Raw genomic sequence first — 14018 nt, forward strand, 5'->3', positions numbered from 1 at the left:
CCTCCCTCCTTCGTTCCTTCCTTCCCTCCCTCCTTCCTCCCTTCTCTCCCTCCCTCCCTCCTTCCTCCCTTTCTCCCTTCCTTCCTACCTTCCTTCTGTCTTTCCTCTTTCTCCTGTCTCCTTCCTTCCCTCTCTTTCTTTCCTCCTTCCCTCCCCTCCTTCTTTCTCTTCCCTCCCTTCCTCCTTCGTTCCTTCCCTCCCTCCCTCCCTCTTTCCTCCCTTCCCTCCTCCCTTCCTTCCCTCCCTCCCTCCTTCCTCCCTTTCTCCCTTCCTTCCTACCATCCTTCTGTCTTTCCTCTCTCTCCTCTCTCCTTCCTTCCCTCCCTCCTTTCTTTCCTCCTTCCCTCTCATCCTTCCTTCTCTTCCCCCCCTCTCTCCTTCATTCCTTCTTTCCCTCCCTCCCTCCCTCCCTCCCTCCCTTCCTTCCTTCCCCTCCCTCCTTCCCCTCCTTCTTTGGATCAGGGAGGTCATTGGAGACCTTGGTGCATGTCACAGGCTGAGACTCTTAGAAGATCCAGAGTGGGGCCTGTGGCTCCCCTGGGCAGGTTGAACGCATTGTTGTACAGATCTCACGACTCACTCACTGTCCCCCATGGATGGAAACCACAAAGCGACCGACCTTCAGCCCCCAGGTGTCAATCCTTTCATTTCAGGGACATTCCTCCCACAGAGCATGTATCAGCAGAAAACATACAATCCGAGCGCCGGGAGATCTCCAAAGTCTTTCTAGCTTGTAACACCCATGTCAACCCAAGGCTCCACCCTGCTCTTTCTTCCTCCAGAGGAGGCCTGTGACTTCTTACCAGCTGCTGCGCAAACAGCTTCCTCAAACTGCTTTTAAAATGGCCCACAGCTTTCATTTCAGTTTCAGGGAGAAGTTTTGTGCCCCGCCTGGACGTGCCCAGGTGTGAAACCTACGGTTATGCACGAGTCAGCACCGCCCTCCACGGCCAGCTGGGCACCTCCGGCCACCTATGGCTTCAGGAGGAAAATCAGACCCTTCCTTCTTAGGGTTCTGCCTGCTGTGGCCGTGGGGGACGTCTGGAAGGACAGACGCTTCAGCCATGCACTGCTGATGAAAAATGTGTCTGTCAAAGGGACACTAGTTTTATTTCGAGAATGTAAAGTGGACAGAACCGGAAACAGGGGTGCCCTGGAATTGTTCTTTTGCTTGTTTGTTTTTGTTTTATGGAGATGGGGTCTTGCTTTGTTGCCCAGGCTGGAGGGCAGTGGTGCAAACGTAACTCACTGCAGCCTCCAATGCCTGGCCTCAAGCAATCCTCCTGCCTCAGCCTCCTGAGTAGCTGGGACTACAGGTGAGAGTACCACCATGCACAGCTAATATTTTTATTTTTTGTAGACATGGGGTTTTGCTATATTGCCCAGGCCGGTCTCAAACTCCTGGCTTCAAGCAATCCTCCTGAGTAGCTGGGACTACAGGTGCATGCCACCATGCCCAGCTAATATTTTTATTTTTTGTAGACATGGGGTTTTGCTATATTGCCCAGGCTGGTCTCAAACTCCTGGCTTCAAGCAATCCTCCTGAGTAGCTGGGGCTACAGGTGCATGCCACCATGCACAGCTAATATTTTTATTTTTTGTAGACATGGGGTTTTGCTATATTGCCCAGGTTGGTCTCAAACTCCTGGCATCAAGCAATCCTCCTGCTTTAGCCTCCTGAGTAGCTGGGACTACAGGTGAGAGTACCACCATGCACAGCTAATATTTTTATTTTTTGTAGACATGCGGTTGTGCTATGTTGCCCAGGCTGGTCTCAAACTCCTGGCTTCAAGCAATCCTCCTGCCTCAGCCTCCTGAGTAGCTGGGACTACAGGTGCGTGCCACCATGCCCAGCTAACACTTTTATTTTTTGTAGACATGGGGTTTTGCTGTGTTGCCCAGGCCGGTCTCAAACTCCTGGCTTCAAGCAATCCTCCTGCCTTAGCTTCCTGAGTAGCTGGGACTACAGGTGAGAGTACCACCATGCACAGCTAATATTTTTATTTTTTGTAGACATGGGGTTTTACTCTTTTTCCCAGGCTGGTCTCAAACTCCTGGCTTCAAGCAATCCTCCTGCCTCGGCCTCCCAAAGTGTTGGGATTACAGGCCTGAGCCACCGCGCCTGGGCTGGAATTTGTGGCTTTAACCCTCCAGGCAGGCAGCTGTGCCTCGCACACATTTAACCAGCACGTGCTGTTGCAAGTCCTGCAATGGCGGCCTCACCCAGCCACCCTCATGTCTGTAACCTGTGTGGTCTGACGATCCAGCAAGCAGTCCCTTCGCAGCCAGACGTGTTGCAATTTCGGGTCTGTCCCCTGTGGCCACTGGACAGCCCCCAGGGAAGACAGCCAGCCAGGACTGCTGAGCAACGTGGGTGATTAATCAAGAAATTACCTCTAACCGTCACCAGCTGCCCGGACACAAGAGGCACCGGCTTGCGGTTTGGGTCCCGCCGAGGCTGGGGCGGCAGGATGGAAATTTCACAAAATGAGTACAACGGTTGCTCTTGGCGGTGTCTGGCCTGCAGAGGTGGCTTTTCCAGAAATAGCTGGGCACTGAATGGTCTGAAGCAACAGACCGACCACAGGTGGGCGCTCCGGGGCTGCAGGTTAGACCCTATTTTTTTCTTTTCCTTTTCTTTTCTTCTTTTTTTTTTTTTTTGGAACTCTGTCACCCAGGCAGGGGTGCAGTGGCGCGATCTCGGCTCACTGCAACCTCCGCCTCCCTGAGTTCAAATGATTCTCCTGCCTCAGCCTCCCGAGTAGCTGGGACTACAGGCGCCCGCCACCCCGCCCGGCTACTTTTTGTATTTTGAGTAGAGACGGGGTTTTACCATATTTGCCAGGCTGGTCTTGAATTCCTGACCTCAGGTGATCCAATGGCCCCGGCCTCCCAAAGTGCTGGGATGACAGGCGTGAGCCACCATGCCCGGCCAGGTTGGACCCTTTTTCTTACGCTTTGCAGGAAATGCATACCTTTCTGGCAGCAATGCATCCAGGAATGTTTCTCACCTGTTGAGGGTCTGTGTGTATCTCTCCCACCCCTCTCATTCATTTCTTCTAAAAACAGCTTTACCAGCCGGGCGCGGTGGCTCACACCTATAATCCCAGCACTTTGGGAGGCCGAGGCGGGCAGATCACCAGGTCAGGAGATCGAGACCATCCTGGCTAACATGGTGAAACCCCATCTCTACTAAAAAAAACACAAAAAAATTAGCGTGGTGGTAGGTGCCTGTCGTCCCAGCTACTCTGGAGGCTGAGGCCGGAGAATGGCGTGAACCCAGGAGGTGGAGCTTGCAGTGAGCTGAGATGGCGCCACTGCACTCAAGCCTGGGCAACAGAGCAAGACTCCGTCTCAAAAATAAATAAATAAATAAATAAATAAATAAATAAATAAATAAAATAAACAAAAACAGCTTTACCAAGATGTGAGTTACATATTACATATCATAACCTTTCGCTCATTCATACATTTCAATGGTTTTTAATATATTCACAGATGTGTAAACAACACCATCATGCAATTCCAGAGCCATTTTCCTCCCTGAACAAAACTCAGAACCTGGCCAGGCATCATGGTTCACACCTGTCATCCCAGCACTTTGGGAGGCCGAGGCGGGTGGATCACCAGGTCAGGAGATCGAGACCATCCTGGCTAACATGGTGAAACCCCATCTCTACTAAAAAAAAAACACAAAAAAATTAGCGTGGTGGCAGGTGCCTGTGGTCCCAGCTACTCTGGAGGCTGAGGCAGGAGAACGGCGTGAACCCAGGAGATGGAGCTTGCAGTGAGCTGAGATGGTGCCACTGCACTCAAGCCTGGGTGACAGAGTGAGACTCCATCTCAAAAATAAATAAATAAATAAAATAAAAAACAAAACAAACAAAAAAACAGCTTTACCAAGATGTGAGTTACATATTACATACCATAACCTTTCGCTCATTCATACATTTCAATGGTTTTTAATATATTCACAGATGTGTAAACAACACCATCATGCAATTCCAGAGCCATTTTCCTCCCTGAACAAAACTCAGAACCTGGCCAGGCATCGTGGTTCACACCTGTCATCCCAGCACTTTGGGAGGCCGAGGCGGGTGGATCACCTGAGGTCAGGAGTTCGAGGCCAGCCGGGCCAACATGGTAAAACCCCATCTCTACTAAAAATACACAAGAAATTAACCGAGTGTGGTGGTGGGTGCCTGTCATCCCAGCTACTCCAGAGGCTGAGGCAGGAGAATCGCTTGAACCACTGTGTGGGGCAGAGGTTGCAGTGAGCCGAGATCACACCATTGCACTCAAGCCCGGGCAACAAAAGCAAAACTCCATCTCGAAACAAAACAACACAACACAAAACAAAAACCGTTGAGAACCCCACAACTGTCGATCCTGTTGTTTCCTGTCCTCAGCCCCTGTCAACCTCAAATCTGCTTTCTGGTCCCTGTGGATTAGCCTATTCTAGACATTTTATAAGAAGAAAATTCGACAATATGTGATCTTTTGTGTCCAGCTTCTGTCACTGAGCCTGGAGTCTTCAAAGTTCATCCACACAGGAGTCTGTGTCAGAGCTTAAGTCCTTTTAGTGGCTGCATAATAGTCCATTGTGTGGGCACATATACACCATGGAATACTATGCAGCCATCAAAAAGGATGAGTTCACGTCCTTTGCAGGGACATGGATGCAGCTGGAAACCATCATTCTCAGCAAACTATCGCAAGAACAGAAAACCAAACACCGCATGTTCTCACTCATAGGTGGGAATTGAACAATGAGATCACTTGGACACAGGGAGGGGAACATCACACACTGGGGCCTGTTGTGGGGAGGGTGGAGGGTGGAGGGATTGCATTAGGAGATACACCTAATGTAAATGATGAGTTAATGGGCACAGCACACCAACATGGCACATGTATACCTATGTAACAAACCTGCACGTTGTGCACATGTACCCTAGAACTTAAAGTATAATAATAAAAAAAAAGAAGAAATGTAAGTCCATAATGAGATATATGTACTTTGCAATGGTAAGAGTCTATGAATTAATATAAAACATGCGTGGTTTTTTTTCTAATCAGAAATGGTTATTAAAATTTTATGAAAGGCCTTTTCAGCATCTATGAAAATAATCACATTTTTCTTTAGGTCTATTAATGTGGTGACATGAATATTTTAATTATCTATTCCCTCAGTTGTAAAATACCATCATTTGTATAACCAGGTCTTTTAGAAAATAGCTTTTGGGGGGCAAAATACAAATAAAAATATTATTTATATAAATAAAAATATTGTCCACTGTATGGATAGACAAATTGTGTTTATTCATCCTCTATGGATGGTTCTTTCTGATTTTTTTTTTAATTGAGATGGAGTCTTGCTCTGTTGCCCAGGCTGAAGTGCAATGGCATTATCTCAGCTCACGGCAACCTCCATCTCCCGGGTTCAAGCGATTCTCCTGCCTCAGCCTCCTGGGTAGCTGGGGCTACAGGAACCTGCCACCACGCCTGGCTAATTTTTTTGTAATTTTTTTTTTCTTTTTGAGACGGAGTTTCACTCTTTTTGCCCAGGCTGGAGTGCAACGGTGTGATCTCAGCTCACTGCAACCTCCGCCTCCCGGGTTCAAGCGATTCTCCTGCCTCAGCCTCCCGAGTAGCTGGGGCTACAGGCGCCCGCCACCACACCCAGCTAATTTTTGTATTTTTAGTAGAGACGGGGTTTCACCGTGTTAGCCAGGATGGTTGCGAACTGTTGACCTCAGGTGATCCACCCTCCTCAGCCTCCCAAAGTGCTGGGATTGCAGATGTGAGCCACCGTGCCCAGCCCTTTTTTTTTTTTTTTTTTTTTTTTGTAATTTTAGTAATGATGGGGTTTTACCATGTTGGCCAGGCTGGTCTCAAACTCCTGATCTCAGATGATCCGCCTGCCTCAGCCTCCCAAAGTGCTGGGATTCCAGGTATGAGCTACCACACCTACCCCATTTTTTTTGGGTGTGTGTAATTTTAGTAGTGATGGGGTTTCATCATGTTGGCCAGGCTGGTCTCAAACTCCTGATCTCAGATGATCTGCCCACCTCAGCCTCCCAAAGTGCTGGGATGACAGGTGTGAGCCACCACGCCCGGCGTGTTCCTGATTCTTGGAGCTGCTCTCCCCTCATTCCCAGCCCTGGGAACCCCTTTCTGAAGGGTTCAGATGAGGAGAGCAGGAATCCTACAGTCTTGTTCGGGGTGGACCTTACAGGATTGGGATGAGAAAGACAAAAAAGGTAGCCCTTACTGGCAGCAGGGATGGCATGCCAGTGACAGACCCTTTTTGACAGCTATTGTCTTCTAGCTACAGCAACCCCTCCTTCCTGAGTGTTGGGGGCTGTCCCCAAGTATTGAGCACACAGGGGAGCGAGAGGGCCCAGCCCTAAGGAGTCACAAGCCAGCCCCATGCTTCTCATCTGCTCTCCTTTCTGGGTTTGTGGGGTGTTTGCACCACCCAGTTTGTGGTTCTTTTGATAGGGCTGCCTCAGGAGGCCCTGAACCCCAAACGCGGCAAATGGCACTCTGTTGGAGCTGTGCTGCTGGAAGACAATCAAAACGGATGCTGGCTTCAATTACCTACTTTGATTACATAGGAGGAAGTTGTCGTGGACCACACCCTGCATGATACACTCGTTAGTATGGCCATTTCTTACTTAGAAATAGAGTCTGTGTCTATGTCATTCCTGAAGTCAAAAATGCGGTCATAATAGAGTAGGGAGAGGCCCTAATAGAATTCACTGGTGTCCTCAGGAGAAAGAGAAATTTAGGCACAGACACAGAGAAGGCATGGGAAGATGAAGACAGAGACGAGAGTGGATGGATGGGTAGATGGGTGAATACATGCATGGATGGGTGGGTGGATGGATGGGTACATGCATAGATGAGTGGATGAATGGGTACATAGGTGGGTGGATGGATGGATGAATGGATGGATGCGTGGCTGAATGGATGAGTGCCTGGGTGGGCAGATGGATGGGTGGATGGATGGATGGTTGGATGGATGGAGTGCATGGAAGGGTGGGTGGGTGGGTGGGAGGGTGAATGTGTGGATGAATGGTGGGTGGGTAGGTGGGTGCATGGGTGGATGGATGGATCAATATTTAGGTGAATGGATGTGTGGGTGGATGAATTGATGGGTTGATGGGTAGATGGATGGGAGGATGTATAGATGAGTAGGTGGATGGGTGGATGGATGGATGGGTGGATAGATGGATGAGTGGTTGGATGGGTGGGGGATGGATGATGAATGGATGGGGATGGGTAGATGGATGGGTGGGTGGAAGGGTGGATGAATGGTGGGTGCATTTGTGAATGGATGAGTGAGTGGGTGGGTGGATGGGTGGGTGGATAGATGGATGAGAGGGTGGATGGGTGGTTGGATGGATGATGAATGGATGGGGATGGGTAGATGGATGGGTGGATGGATAGATGGTGGGTGGGTTTGTGAATGGGTGAGTGGTTGGGTGGGTGGATGGGTGGATGGATGGATCAGTATTTAGGTGAATGGATGTGTGGGTGGATGAATTGATGGGTTGATGGGTAGATGGATGGGAAGATGTGTAGATGAGTAGGTGGATGGGTGGATGGATGGATGGGTGGATAGATGGATGAGAGGGTGGATGGATGGGTGGATGGATGATGAATGGATGGGGATGGGTAGATGCATAGGTGGAAGGGTGGATGAATGGTGGGTGCATTTGTGAATGGATGAGTGAGTGGGTGGGTGGATGGGTGGGTGGATAGATGGATGAGAGGGTGGATGGGTGGTTGGATGGATGATGAATGGATGGGGATGGGTAGATGGATGAGTGGATGGATAGATGGTGGGTGGGTTTGTGAATGGGTGAGTGGTTGGGTAGGTGGATAGATGGATCAGTATTTAGGTGAATGGATGTGTGGGTGGATGAATTGATGGGTTGATGGGTAGATGGATGGGAGGATGTATAGATGAGTAGGTGGATGGGTAGATGGATGGATGGGTGGATAGATGGATGAGTGGGTGGATGGGTGGGTGGATGGATGATGAATGCATGGGGATGGGTAGATGGGTGGGTGGAAGGGTGGATGAATGGTGGGTGCATTTGTGAATGGATGAGTGAGTGGGTGGGTGGATGAGTAGATGGATGGATCAGTATTTAGGTGAATGGGAAGAATCCAGGTTTGGGGCATCTCCCATGACCAGGTTGTTCAGGATTTTACAATGTGGTGTCAGGGTCACTGTTAGTGCATCCAGACGTGTTTGAGGAAGAGTCCTTGATACCGATTTAGAAAAATAATGGGTCGGCCAGGCGCAGAGGATCACACCTGTAATCCCAGCATTTTGGGAGGCCGAGGCAGGTGGATCACTAGGTCAGGAGATCAAGACCATCCTGGCTAACACGGTGAAACCCTGTCTCTACTAAAAATACAACGACGACAACGACAACAAAAATTAGCCGGGCGTGGTGGTGGGTGCCTGTAGTCCCAGCTACTCGGGAGGCTGAGGCAGGAGAATGGCATGAACCAGGGAGGCGGAGCTTGCAGTCTGCCGAGGTCGTGCCACTGCACGCCAGCCTGGGAGACAGAGCGAGACTTCGTCTCAAAAAAAAAAAAAAAAAGAAATATAATGGGTCATGTAGATGTTTGAGAGGTAGCTGAGGGTGACCAATGCCAGGTCTAGAAGAACAAGGGTCACCTAAAAGGCTTCCCCCACCCTCAAGAATAGTTGGAAATGTAGGAGACATCTCTGGTCGTCACAACTTAAGGAAGGATGCTACTAGGATCTGGTGGGTGGAGCTCAGGGTTGGCGCTCAACACCCTACCATGCACTAGAGGGCCCCATCACAGATAACCATCCAGCCTCAAATATCTACAGTGCTGAGGTTGACAACCTGGCCTGAGCATAAGAAATTCACCATTGGCCTGGTGCAGTGGCTCACGCCTGTAATCTCAGCACTTTGGGAGGCTGAGGTGGGTGGATCACCTGAGGTCAGGAGTTTGAGACCAGCTTGGCCAACACGGTGAAGCCCCATCTCTACTAAAAATACAAAACTTAGACAGGCGTGTTGGCGGCCACCTGTAATCCCAGCTACTTGGGAAGTTGAAGCAGGAGAATTGCTTGAACCCGGGAGGCAGAGGTTGCAATAAGCTGAGATCGTGCCACTGCACTCCAGCCTGGGTGACAGAGTGAGATTCCATCCCAAAAAAAAAAAAAAAAAAAAAAAGAAATTCACCATCTATCCCTGAATCCATTTGTCTATCAATCCCCTGTCATCCATCTATGATCTATTGTCTGTCTATATCAATTATCTATCAATCAGCTAATCATCTTGCAACCAATGATCTATCATCTATCTATATCAATTATCTATCAATCATCTATCTGTCTTCTATCACTTATCTATCTAGCAATCATATCTATCATGTATCAATTATGAATCAATCATCTTTCTACGGATCTGTCATCTATCCATATCAATTACCTACCAACCGATTATCTATTAATTACATCTATTTATCATCTGTGTATCAGTTATCTAACAATGACATATATGTGTTCATCAATCATCTATCAATTATTTATCTATGCATCAATTATCTATCCATTCAATGGTTTGCAAATGTGAATGATTTAGGTATGATAATTGGGAAGATGCTCCTGGCATCTGGTGGGTAGATTCCAGGGACATTGCTCAACACCCCACAGTACACAGGATGGCCCCACCACGGAGGATGATCTGGCGTGAAATGTCAGCAGTGCTGAGGCTGAGAAACCTGCCCTCAAGCAACTGTGTGACAAGAACAGGCTTCAGCAAAACACACAGAGCCCAGGAGTACTTTCCAAAGAATGCCTGCAAGAGACTTTCAGGGAGAGAAAGGACCCCAGGGAGATGGTCCTAGCAAGGAGCTGGTGTCACGGAAAGGGACAGTGGTCTCATCATGGTTAGTGACTAGCTGTGGATGAAGAACGATTCCTTAAAGTGCCTGCACGTGCCCCTCATTGTCTTGCCATCATGGACCTCCCACTCCATCATAGAGGAGGAGATCTGGTCTACGGGAAGACATAAGGAACATGGGCTAAAACATCTCTTGGTCCCTGGGCTGGAGTGGGGTCAGACGTCAGAGCTGTGGCCAGAAGCAATGACAAAGAGAAGGTCTTGACTCCTCTGGAACCTTCCTTTGGTATCTCCTGTTTCCAATCCTACGCATTTCTCTGTATGACGGACACCAATGCTTTTAAAATGAAAATGGCACTTGCAGGCGTGTGTGTGTGTGTGTGTGTGTGTGTGTGTGTGTGTGTGTGTAGGCACAGCAGGGAAGCAGAAATTATTACCAACATACCTTTTGCAAACAGGGATCCCATAAACCAGAGAGATTGCAGAAGGCAGACTGTAAATAAGAGATTGCAGAGAGGTTATAGGGTGATAGACAGGTGCTTTTGGGAGGGAGGAAGTAGGAAGAAATTGGAGGTTTTCATTATGGGAAGCTGAAGTGACACAGGTATTATTTATTTATTTATTTATTTATTTATTTATTTATGAGACAGAGTCTCACTCTGTTGCCCAGGCTGGAGTGCAGTGGTACAATCTTGGCTCACTGCAACCTCTGCCTCCCGGGTTCAAGCGATTCTCCTGCCTCAGCCTCCTGAGTAGCTGGGATTACAGACACCTGCCACCACGCCTGGCTAATTTTTGTATTTTTAATAGAGATGGGGTTTCAGCATGTTGGCCAGGCTAATCTTGAACTCCTGACCTCATGATCTGCCCTCCTTGGCCTCCCAAAGCGCTGGGATTGCAGGTGTGAGCCACTGCGCCTGGCACAGGTATCTTTTTATGTGACCATAGATAGCAGGGGCTAAGGAAACAGAGAGGCTATGTGGTGGGCTCAGGGTGCAAAGACTATCATGGAGCATACCAGAAGCCTCCCGGCCCCTGCTGTCTGCCTTTCCGGTGGTCCCTCTCCACTGAACTGCAACTTATCCTAATAAAACCAGGGTTCATACCACCCCTTCCAGGCATGTTCCCAAGTCCCCTCACCCACAGAAGCAGATGCAACCTCTTCTGAACTTCCAACCACCACTGAGTTTTCAACTTTGGTTTAATGTTTAGACCTTCCAATTACAGAACACACACACCCTTGTTATGAGTAAAAGAATAAAGGGAAATAGAGAGCTCTGTATTCATGTTTGTCTTCATATCTTTCCCCTCCAGGTCCCACTCCCCTTCAGAAATAACCTCTGGGAGCTCCTCTGCGGTGGAGCCTCCTTCCAGACACAGGTGAGTTTTATTTTTCTAGTAGGACATACACCCGTCACCACCTTTGTGAATGTCTTGTGGTGTCTCTAACCATATGCCCCACAGTGAGGGGATTTGGATGGATCAATTCTGCTTCAGCCTGTGCTTACACACACTCCTCTGTAAGTATTTTTGTGCATACCTGTGAGAACATTTTCTAGGATAGATTTCTAGGAGAAGAACGGCTGATGTGAAGGGTGTGCATATTTTAAATTGAATGCCTGTATTAGAAAGGAAGTAAGATCTAAAATCAACGATTTAAGTTTCCACCTCAAGGAACTAGAAAAAGAAGAGCAAATTAAATCTAATGGAAGAAGAAAGAAAGAAATCATAAATAATGGATTAGAGTATAAATCAATGAATTTGAAAACAGGAAATCCATAGAGGACAGAAATCAGTGGAATTGAAAACAGCAAGTCAATAGGCAAAAAAAAACCCAACAAAACCATAGGCTTGTTCTTTGAAGTAACAATCAGTGAGACTAATAAGCTTCTGGCCAGGTTAACAACAACAACAAAGAGTGAGAACACAAGTTACTAATACTGCAAATGAAAGAGGAGACATCACTACAGATCCCACGGACATTCAAAAGCTCATAAAGAAATATTATACACAATTCTGCGCCCATAAAATCGATCACCTAGATGAAAAGCACAAAAGGACAAAATCTGACAACTCACACAACAAGAAATAGCCAATCTGAGTAAGCCTATATCTCTTAAAGAAATTGAATCAATAATTTAATAACCTTCCCAAACAAAAGGCTCCAGGCCCCGATGGGTTTACTGATGCATTTTCCCCAACATTTAAGGAAGAAATTATATTGACTCTCTATAATTCCTTCCAGAAGATAGAAACAGAGGCAGTATCACCAAATAGTACCCCAGTAAATTGCACCAATAGGTGCTTGCGGCTCATAGACAAGGGCAACACTCATTCTCATACCCTCATCAACAAGGGTGACAGCAATTTGCCTGAAGGGTGAGAAGTTTCAACTTATATTTTCATCACAGCCACAGAGGTTGACATGTTTCTTTCTTTTTTTTTTTTTTTTTGGCTGAGTCAGAGTTTCCCTCTGTCACCTGGGCTGGAGTGCAGTGGCACGACCTTGGCTCACAGAAGCTTGCACCTCCTGGGTTCAAGCAATACTCCCACCTCAGCCTCATGAGTAGCTGGGATTACAGGTGTGCTCCACCACACCAGCTAATTCTTGTAATTGTTATTATTATTATTTTTTGAGATGGAGCCTCACTGTGTCGCCCAGGCTGGAGTGCAGTGGTGCGATCTCAGCTCACTGCAAGCTCCACCTCCCAGGTTCACGCCATTCTCCTGCCTCAGCCTCCGAGTAGCTGGGACTACAGGCGCACGCCACCACGTCCGGCTAGTTTTTTTGTATTTTTAGTAGAGACAGAGTTTCACCGTGTTAGCCAGGGTGGTCTCCATCTCCTGACCTTGTGACCCGCTCGCCTCGGCCTCCCAAAGTGCTGGGATTACAGGTGTAAGCCACTGTACCCGGCCAATTCTTGTATTTTTAATAGAGACGGGATTTCACCATGTTGGCCAGGCTGGTCTCGAACTCCTGACCTCAGCTAATCTGCCCGCCTTGACCTCCCAAAGTGCTGGGATGACAGGCACAAACCCCTGTGCCCAGACAGGCTGGCATGTTTCTACATTGATTGACCACAGGTGTCCTTTTTGGGACATGACTTTGTTAGACATTTATCTGCTGGGCCTTTTGACTCTGTCTTGTTAATGGGATGCTCATAAATATGTATACATCACAGGAACTGATTATATTTGTGTGGTCTTATTTCTAGGTTCTCTATGCTTAAATCTAGGTGTCTTTTAGCGAATACACCACTGTCCTTTTTTTGGTTGTTGAGACAGAGTTTCACATGGTCACCCAGGCTGGAGTGCAGCGGTGCCATCTCACCTGGGCTCCAATGATCCGCCCCCCCTTGGCCTCTCAAAGTGTTGGGATTACAGGCATCTGCTAACAGACCTCAATATAAAACGCAAAACTAGAAAACTTCTAGAAGATAGTAGAGAAGAGAATCTAATTGATCTCAGATCTGGTGGTGATGACTTTTTAGGCACCACAACAAAGGCAGCAACTGGGACAGAAATGATTGAAAAGTTGGACTTTGTTCGGGTTAAAAATGTCTGGTCTCAGCCGGGTGCAGTGGCTCACGCCTGTCATCCCAGCAGTTTGGGAGGCCAAGGCGGGCAGATCACCTGAGGTCAGGAGTTCAAGACCAGCCTGGCCAACATGGTGAAACCCTGTCTCTACTAAAAATATAAAAATTAGCCAGGTATGGTGCCATGTGCCTGTAGGCCGAGCTCCTTGGGAGGCTGAGGCAGGAAAATCACTTGAACCCTGGAGGGAGAGGTTGCAGTGAGCGGAGATTGCACCACTGCACTCTAGCCTGAGCAACAGAGTGAGACTCTGTCTCAAAAATAATAATAATAATAATAATAATAATAATAAAGGTAAAAACGTCTGGTCTGCAAAAGACACTGTGAATGGAACGAGAAGTCACAGGCATGGAGAAGATATTTTCAAAACACGTATCTGTAACCAGTATGTGGTCAGGTGCACTGGCTCATGCCCGTAATCCCAGCACTTTGGGAGGCCAAGGCGGTGGATCATGAGGTCAGGAGCTGGAGACCAGTTTGGTTAACATGGAGAAACCTCGTCTCCATTAAAAATACAAAAATGAG

General features: G+C 47.9%; 1 protein-coding gene across 3 annotated transcripts in view; it reads right to left on the reverse strand.

Moving 5' to 3' along the window:
• LOC139360958 (P2Y purinoceptor 8) overlaps positions 1-14018 on the reverse strand; it is a 67948-nt gene that overhangs the window by 3426 nt on the left and 50504 nt on the right. Inside the window, exon 1 of one of the 3 annotated variants that reach the window (XM_071089437.1) lies at positions 620-2626. The exons of the other annotated variants lie outside the window; for them this stretch is intronic. The gene's annotated coding sequence lies outside the window, so the exon portion shown is untranslated. Of the gene's footprint in view, positions 1-619; positions 2627-14018 lie in introns of those variants that run through there. 3 annotated transcript variants of the gene reach the window in all.

The sequence above is a fragment of the Macaca nemestrina genome, chromosome Y, assembly GCF_043159975.1.
Source record: "Macaca nemestrina isolate mMacNem1 chromosome Y, mMacNem.hap1, whole genome shotgun sequence".
NCBI classification, from domain to species: domain Eukaryota; kingdom Metazoa; phylum Chordata; class Mammalia; order Primates; family Cercopithecidae; genus Macaca; species Macaca nemestrina.